The following is a 7357-nucleotide window of genomic DNA, read 5'->3' on the forward strand; positions in this document are numbered from 1 at the left end:
ACCAGAGAGAGATTCAAAGCAAGCTTGGGGAAATGTTGAATTCGATCAGAGCAACGGGGAAATGTGTGATTTGATCAAAACAGCTTGGGAAATGTTGAATTCGATAGGCCAAGCTTGGGGAATGTTGATTGATCAAAGCAAGCTTGGGGAATAGTTATTTGAGTCAGAAAGGATGTTGATATTATGGTAAAGCTATACAAAACCTTCCGAGAGCATATCTAACTGACTAGTCTCTTAGAAAAATATATTAAACTATTGGAAACAAGATTTTAAAAAAAACAACCTTGACTTGGGCACAGATGGAGGGAAAGGTTGAAGCATAACGTATTGAAACAAGATGTAGAACAAAGTGTAACATGTCATCGCAGTATAACTTATGTTAGAAATGTGAATTATACAAGACAAACAATTCAACAAAAATTCTCAGTCCACGAACGAGCAAGTGGTCCCATGCCTAAGTGTAAAACTAAATGATTCAATCATTCATGCGTTCTGGAATGCTATCAGTCCAAGAATTACGGGCGTAGCTACAAAATGGCTGTCAGAATTATGATGTATAAGTGATGTTTTAATACCACCGTCTGCATATTTCAAGACATGGCCATAAATGGGAGGTGTAAGTGAGTAATCATTCCAGGCCAGTTGGGTCTCTTCTACATCTTGAAAAATATATATATGTGCAAACTCTGGAATCAAAGTTATATCCGCACCGATTACAGAATGGAAAAATGTAATGATGGTATTATTAAAATAGCATGGGACGACCGAGAAAAAAACTGGTAACAATTTAAGGCCCATGTGGAAAAAAAATAAACGCGGGGCCACTAGGACGAGGGGCGTGAGCAGAGTATGGTTGGTTGGTTCTGTAAATTCTTGTTCCACTTGTATTTTGGTGTGAAAAATGTCAAATGAAAAGTAGTAACTGGGTTCTGTTTAATCTTGCTTTAATGATACTGATAATCATACAGGGTTTGATAGTTGCACAGCCATTCTGTCTCCCTTCTAGTAAGTTTCATTCTTATGAACAAGGTAGGGAATCTTTCAAAGTGATAAATTTAGTCTAATGCAACTGAGTCCTCAAATCAGTTAACCATTACTGGTCTTGGAGAGAAGGATGATTTAACCACAGGGCACAATAACTGCACCCTGCTCCCCCCCACAGTTTAAATATGGGTATGTGAACAAATACAAATCAGGTAGAGTGCTTTAGGACCATGCTGATCGCTCAGAGGTCGGGTAGGCTGTTTGACGACTGGATTGAGGACCACGTGGACTCCACAGAGCGGCATGACAAGGCTGTGTGAAGGAAACCGCTTCTGGAGGCTGGCTGGGCAGCACCGTGAGTTGAAGCATAGTTCATGTATCGCGTTTGGTCTTTCACGAGTTTGTAAAATGAATAGAAAGGTCTACTTTAGTTGTGGATATAGCTTGACATGCTAACGCTGTTTTACTTAACAGAAAATAACCTAACTAGTGTTTATTCCTGCTGACATGTACTGACATGTAACGTTAGCTAATGTTTTCATCCTATCTCGAATGAAGTGAATGAATAAGCACGTATTGAGTAAACTACCCACAGCCAGGTTCAGCGCTAAGTAGTTTGTTAATGGACATCGTTTTGTAGCCTTTGTTTTGTCACGTTTCAGAAGTAATAACTTGGCAAGCTTTCAACAGTTTGATGTACGCTTAGAGGAGAGCTGGCAAAAGTTGGCTTACATTATCTATTATTGTTGCCTCAACGATGAAACATATCGGCCAAACGATTGAAGATTGATATTTCGACGTTTTTTTCGTGCAATGTGAGTTGTATTTGTCAGTATGTCAACGTAAGTGTATTGATCTGTCAGTTTTCCCTAGCCAATTCCCTACTTTTTCACACGTGACACAGTAATGACAGCTTGATCGTTTACGGCGTACTGTCATGGTGCACGTAAGAGGTCTGAGCGAAATGAAGAATCCCGTGGTGTTCTGTCCAACTTCCACCCGCCTACCTGCTAGAACGTCCAACCGAAGTCCCGTAATTATTTAGCGTATGTGGACCAAGCTCACTTGCCAGCCTGGTCCAGCAATTTTGCACCCTATAGGTATATCAATAATGGGCGCAAAGATAACTTGCACAATAGGTTTTAAATTAACCAAGATTCTCACATGGCCTCAATTCTAATTACTGGGCATTTCAGCCAATATACTAGATGTTGATTGAAGAGAGAGAGACGTGCACTTGTCATGTTGAGCTATTTTTATAGCCTAGCTTTTAGTATGTGGGAAGACGGAGAAATATGGTGGATCAATATTTGGGCTATTGTTGTAGGTAATGTAGTAACTATAGCCTAATCAAGGCTGATTAAGGAACGTACATTTCTTGTAAAGAGAACTGTCCCGTGCTTCCTCCCGCCCAATGTATACATAGGCTATAGCCTACTCTATTTAATTAGCACATGCGCACTGATTTGTCAGGTATGGCTATTGAACTGGAGCGCAAGAAAATGAGACAGGACATTGCATCGTTTTTGCAGAGTCCTAATAGGATAAAGCTACCTTTAGGAGGAGATTTGAAGGAAAAAATGGGTAATCCATACTTATTGAAAATGAAAGGCGCAACGCTAATCCCATTAGTAACCTAACACTATGGTCCTAAACCTAACCTGTGGTCACCATAGTAACTAACCTAGGTCACCATAGTAAACCTAAACATGTGGTGCATTTACCTTTTTCAATCACGATTCTTGTTTTGAATTGCACTTCGACACGTTGGTTGAGACCCTCATTCTTTTCATTAATCATATTTATTTATAGACGACACTGTAGTAAACTAAGTCTAGTATATTTAAGTTAATTTCATATTCAACTGCCACTTGATTATCCGCCCAAAATGTAGGCGCCTATTTTTTCAAATGAGACCTCACATACTAGGCGCACTTCAACCTTATGCGTTCTCAAATAATCTGTGGGACACAAAAAATATTTTCATCCCAAAGTTGTCTGTGTGGACTGCCCGCTCCGGCTGCAGCATGAAAATGCTGGACCATGCCGAATGATACTCTGTCGGGAGCCGGCAGACATCCCGCAGGAATGCAGCTTTCTAGTGCTCATCATGTCTTAAGAGGATCAGCTGATTACGCAGGGGTGCCCACAGGGTCAACGCCAGGGAAGACCAGTCTATGGAGCTCAGTGAATTTTGCAGATTATTCAGTGATAATAGAAATTCATCCATTTGATTGAATGGCTAGCCCGTAGCTACAGGAACGCTGGTTAAGTAAATACAGTCTGGGGATTGAACAGGGGTCTTTCAATTATTGGAACCATTGATTCTATTCTTGGAGTAAGTATAATGTCAAAATGGTTACACCACGGTATTCTTTGTCATGCGTCAATATTTAGGAGGATGCGGATGGTGACAGGGATCTCAGGCAGAAGTCCAGGCAGCCAGGGAAGACAGTTCTGGTGACGGAGGTGAAGTGAATTTTTGCAGATACACACTTTATTATTTCTGTCCAGAAACACTGGCAGATTAATGCCAAGAGTGCAAAGCTGTCAAGGCAAAGGGTGGCTTACTTTGAAGAATCTCATATATTATTTTGATTTGTTTAACACTTTTTTGTGTTTACATGATTCGCATATGTGTTTATTCATAGTTTTTCCGAATTGCTGCTAAGAAACCATTACTAAAGGAACCAATAAGAGAAGAGTGAACTTGCTTTAATCAAGTGGCAGTTGAATATGAAATTAACTTAAATATGATTAGACTAGTTTACTACAGTGTCGTCTATAAATAAATATTGATAATGAAAAGAAGTGGAGGGTTCTCAACCAACGTGAGTCGAAGTGCAATCAAACAATGTAATCGTGATTGAAAAGGCACAATGCACACATGTTAGGTTACTATGGTGACCACAGGTTAGGTTACTATGGTGACCACAGGTTAGGTTACTATGGTGACCATAGGTTAGGTTACTAAGGTGAGTTAGCGTTGCGCCTTTTCATTTTCAATAAGTATGGATTACCCATTTATTTTCCTTCAAATCGTCCTCCTAAAGGGTAGGCTATATCCTTTAGGACTCTGCAAAACGTAGCAAGTGTCGCTGTCATCATTCTTGCCGCCTCCAGTTCAATAGCCATACCTGCAAGATCAGGTGCGCATGTGGTCTCAATTAAATAGAGTAGGCTATAGCCTATGTATACATGGGCGGAGAAGCACGGGACAGTTCTCTYTACAAGGAAATGTACTTCCTAAATAGGCCTTTGATTAGGCTATAGTTTACTACATTACCTASAAATAGCCCTAAATATTGATCACCCATATTTCTCCGTCTTCCCACTACTAAAAGGTAGGCTATAAAAATAGCTCAACAGAAAGTGCAAGTATCTACATCTAGTATATTGGCTGAAATAGCCCAGTAATAGAATGTAAGGGCCATGTGAGAATCTCTGGTAATTTAACCTATTTCTTAAGTTATTTTGGCGCATTTTGATATTACCTATAGGGTGCAAAATTGCTGGGACCATGGCTGGCAAGTGAGCTGCGTCACATACGCCTAAAATAACATTACGGGACTTCGGTTTGGGACCAGTTCTAGCGGTAGCGGGTGGAAGTTGGACAGAACACCAGCGGGATTCTTCATTTCGCTCAGACCTCTACTGTGCACCATGACAGTGAAGCCTGTAACGTCAGAGCTGTTCATTACCGTGTCAGTGTGAAAAGTAGGGAATTGGCTAGGGAAACTGACAAATACAACTCACATTGCACTGAAAAAACGTCAGAATATCAATCTTCAATCGTTTGGCCGATTGTTTCATCGTTTGATTGAGGCAAAAATAATAGATAATGTAAGCCAACTTTTGGCCAGCTCTCTCTAGCGGTACATCAACCTGGTGAAAGCTTGCCAAGTTAATTTACTTCTGAAACGTGACAAAACAAAGGCTACAAAACATGTCCATACAAACTACTNAATCAAGTGGCAGTTGAATATGAAATTAACTTAAATATGATTAGACTAGTTTACTACAGTGTCGTCTATAAATAAATATTGATAATGAAAAGAAGTGGAGGGTTCTCAACCAACGTGAGTCGAAGTGCAATCAAACAATGTAATCGTGATTGAAAAGGCACAATGCACACATGTTAGGTTACTATGGTGACCACAGGTTAGGTTACTATGGTGACCACAGGTTAGGTTACTATGGTGACCATAGGTTAGGTTACTAAGGTGAGTTAGCGTTGCGCCTTTTCATTTTCAATAAGTATGGATTACCCATTTATTTTCCTTCAAATCGTCCTCCTAAAGGGTAGGCTATATCCTTTAGGACTCTGCAAAACGTAGCAAGTGTCGCTGTCATCATTCTTGCCGCCTCCAGTTCAGTAGCCCTACCTGCCAGATCAGGTGCGCATGTGGTCTCAATTAAATAGAGTAGGCTATAGCCTATGTATACATGGGCGGAGAAGCACGGGACAGTTCTCTTTACAAGGAAATGTACTTCCTAAAYAGGCCTTTGATTAGGCTATAGTTTACTACATTACCTACAAATAGCCCTAAATATTGATCACCCATATTTCTCCGTCTTCCCACTACTAAAAGGTAGGCTTTAAAAATAGCTCAACAGAAAGTGCACGTCTCTGCTCTCTTCAATCTACATCTAGTATATTGGCTGAAATGGCCCAGTAATAGAATGTAAGGGCCATGTGAGAATCTCTGGTAATTTAACCTATTTCTTAAGTTATTTTGGCGCATTTTGATATTACCTATAGGGTGCAAAATTGCTGGGACCATGGCTGGCAAGTGAGCTGCGTCACATACGGCTAAATTTAACATTACGGGACTTCGGTTTGGGACCAGTTCTAGCGGTAGCGGGTGGAAGTTGGACAAAATACCAGCGGGATTCTTCATTTCGCTCAGACCTCTACTGTGCACCATGACAGTGACGCCTGTAACGTCAGAGCTGTTCATTACTGTGTCAGTGTGAAAAGTAGGGAATTGGCTAGGGAAAMTGACAGATCAATAACGTTACGTTGACTTACTGACAAATACAACTCACATTGCACTGAAAAAAACGTCAGAATATCAATCTTCAATCGTTTGGCCGATAGTTTCATCGTTTGAGGCAAAAATAATAGATAATGTAAGCCTACTTTTGGCCAGCTCTCTCTAGCGGTACATCAACCTGGTGAAAKCTTGCCAAGTTAATTTACTTCTGAAACGTGACAAAACAAAGGCTACAAAACATGTCCATACAAACTACTTAGCGCTGACCTGGCTGTGGTAGTTACTCACTAGCGTAGCTTATTCATTCACTTCATTCGAGATGGGATGAAACATTAGCTAACGTTACATGTCAGTTACAATACTAGCTCAGCACTGTGAATAAACACTAGTTTAGGTTATTTTCTGTTAAGTTAAACAGCAGTTAGCATGTCAGCTATATCACACAACTAAAGTAGACCGTTTCTATTCATTGTACAACTCGGTGAAAGAGCACAACGCGTACACTGAACTATGCTCAACTCTACGGTGCTGTCCCAGCCAGCCTTCCAGAAGCGTTTCCTTCACACAGCCTGTCAGCCGCTCTGTGGAGTCCACGTGGTCCTAAATCCAGTCTTCAAACAGCCTACCCGACCTCTGAGGCATCAGCATGGTCCTAAAGCACTCTACCTAGTATTGTTTCACAGTCCAATTATAAAACTGGGGGGGGGCAGTGATAGTTGTGCCCTTGGTAAATATCCATTCTCTCCAAGCCAGTAATGGTTAATGATTTGAGTACTGTAGTTGATTAGACTAAATTATATTGTGAGATTCCCCACTTGTTCATAAGAATGAAGACATCACTAGAACTAGAATGGCTGTGAACTATCAAGCCTGTATGATTATCAGTTATCATTAAAGCAAGTTAAACGAGAACCAGTACTACTTTTCATTTACATTTTTCACACCAAATACAAACATAGGAACAAGAATTTACAGACGCACCTCTGCTCACGCCCTCGTCCCTAGTGCCTGCGTTATTGTTTGCCATATGGCCTTAAATTGTACCCGTTTGTTTTTCTCGGTCTCCCATGCTATTTTAATAATACATCATTACATTTTTCCATTCTGTTAATGGTGGCAGATGAATTGATTTCCAAGTTTTAATATATATTTTTTTCAAGATGAGAAGAGACCCAACTGGCTGRATGATTAYCTCACTACACTCCCATATGCCATGTCTTGAAATATGCAGACGGGTGGATAAAACATCACTTTACATTGTAATAATTCTGWCAGCCAATTTTGTAGCTCCGCCCGTAATTCTTGGACTATAGCATTCCCAGAACGCATGGATTATTGAATCACTGTTAGTTTTACACTTAAGGCATGACACTGCC

The 7357-nt window shown here is 40.4% G+C and overlaps 1 pseudogene; it reads left to right on the top strand.

Moving 5' to 3' along the window:
• Positions 1 to 1214: 1214 nt before the first annotated feature.
• The window catches only part of LOC111982675 (cryptochrome-2-like), a 22484-nt pseudogene continuing 16341 nt past the window's right edge, over positions 1215 to 7357 (top strand).

This window comes from Salvelinus sp. IW2-2015, linkage group LG22 (assembly GCF_002910315.2).
Source record: "Salvelinus sp. IW2-2015 linkage group LG22, ASM291031v2, whole genome shotgun sequence".
Lineage (NCBI taxonomy): Eukaryota > Metazoa > Chordata > Actinopteri > Salmoniformes > Salmonidae > Salvelinus > Salvelinus sp. IW2-2015.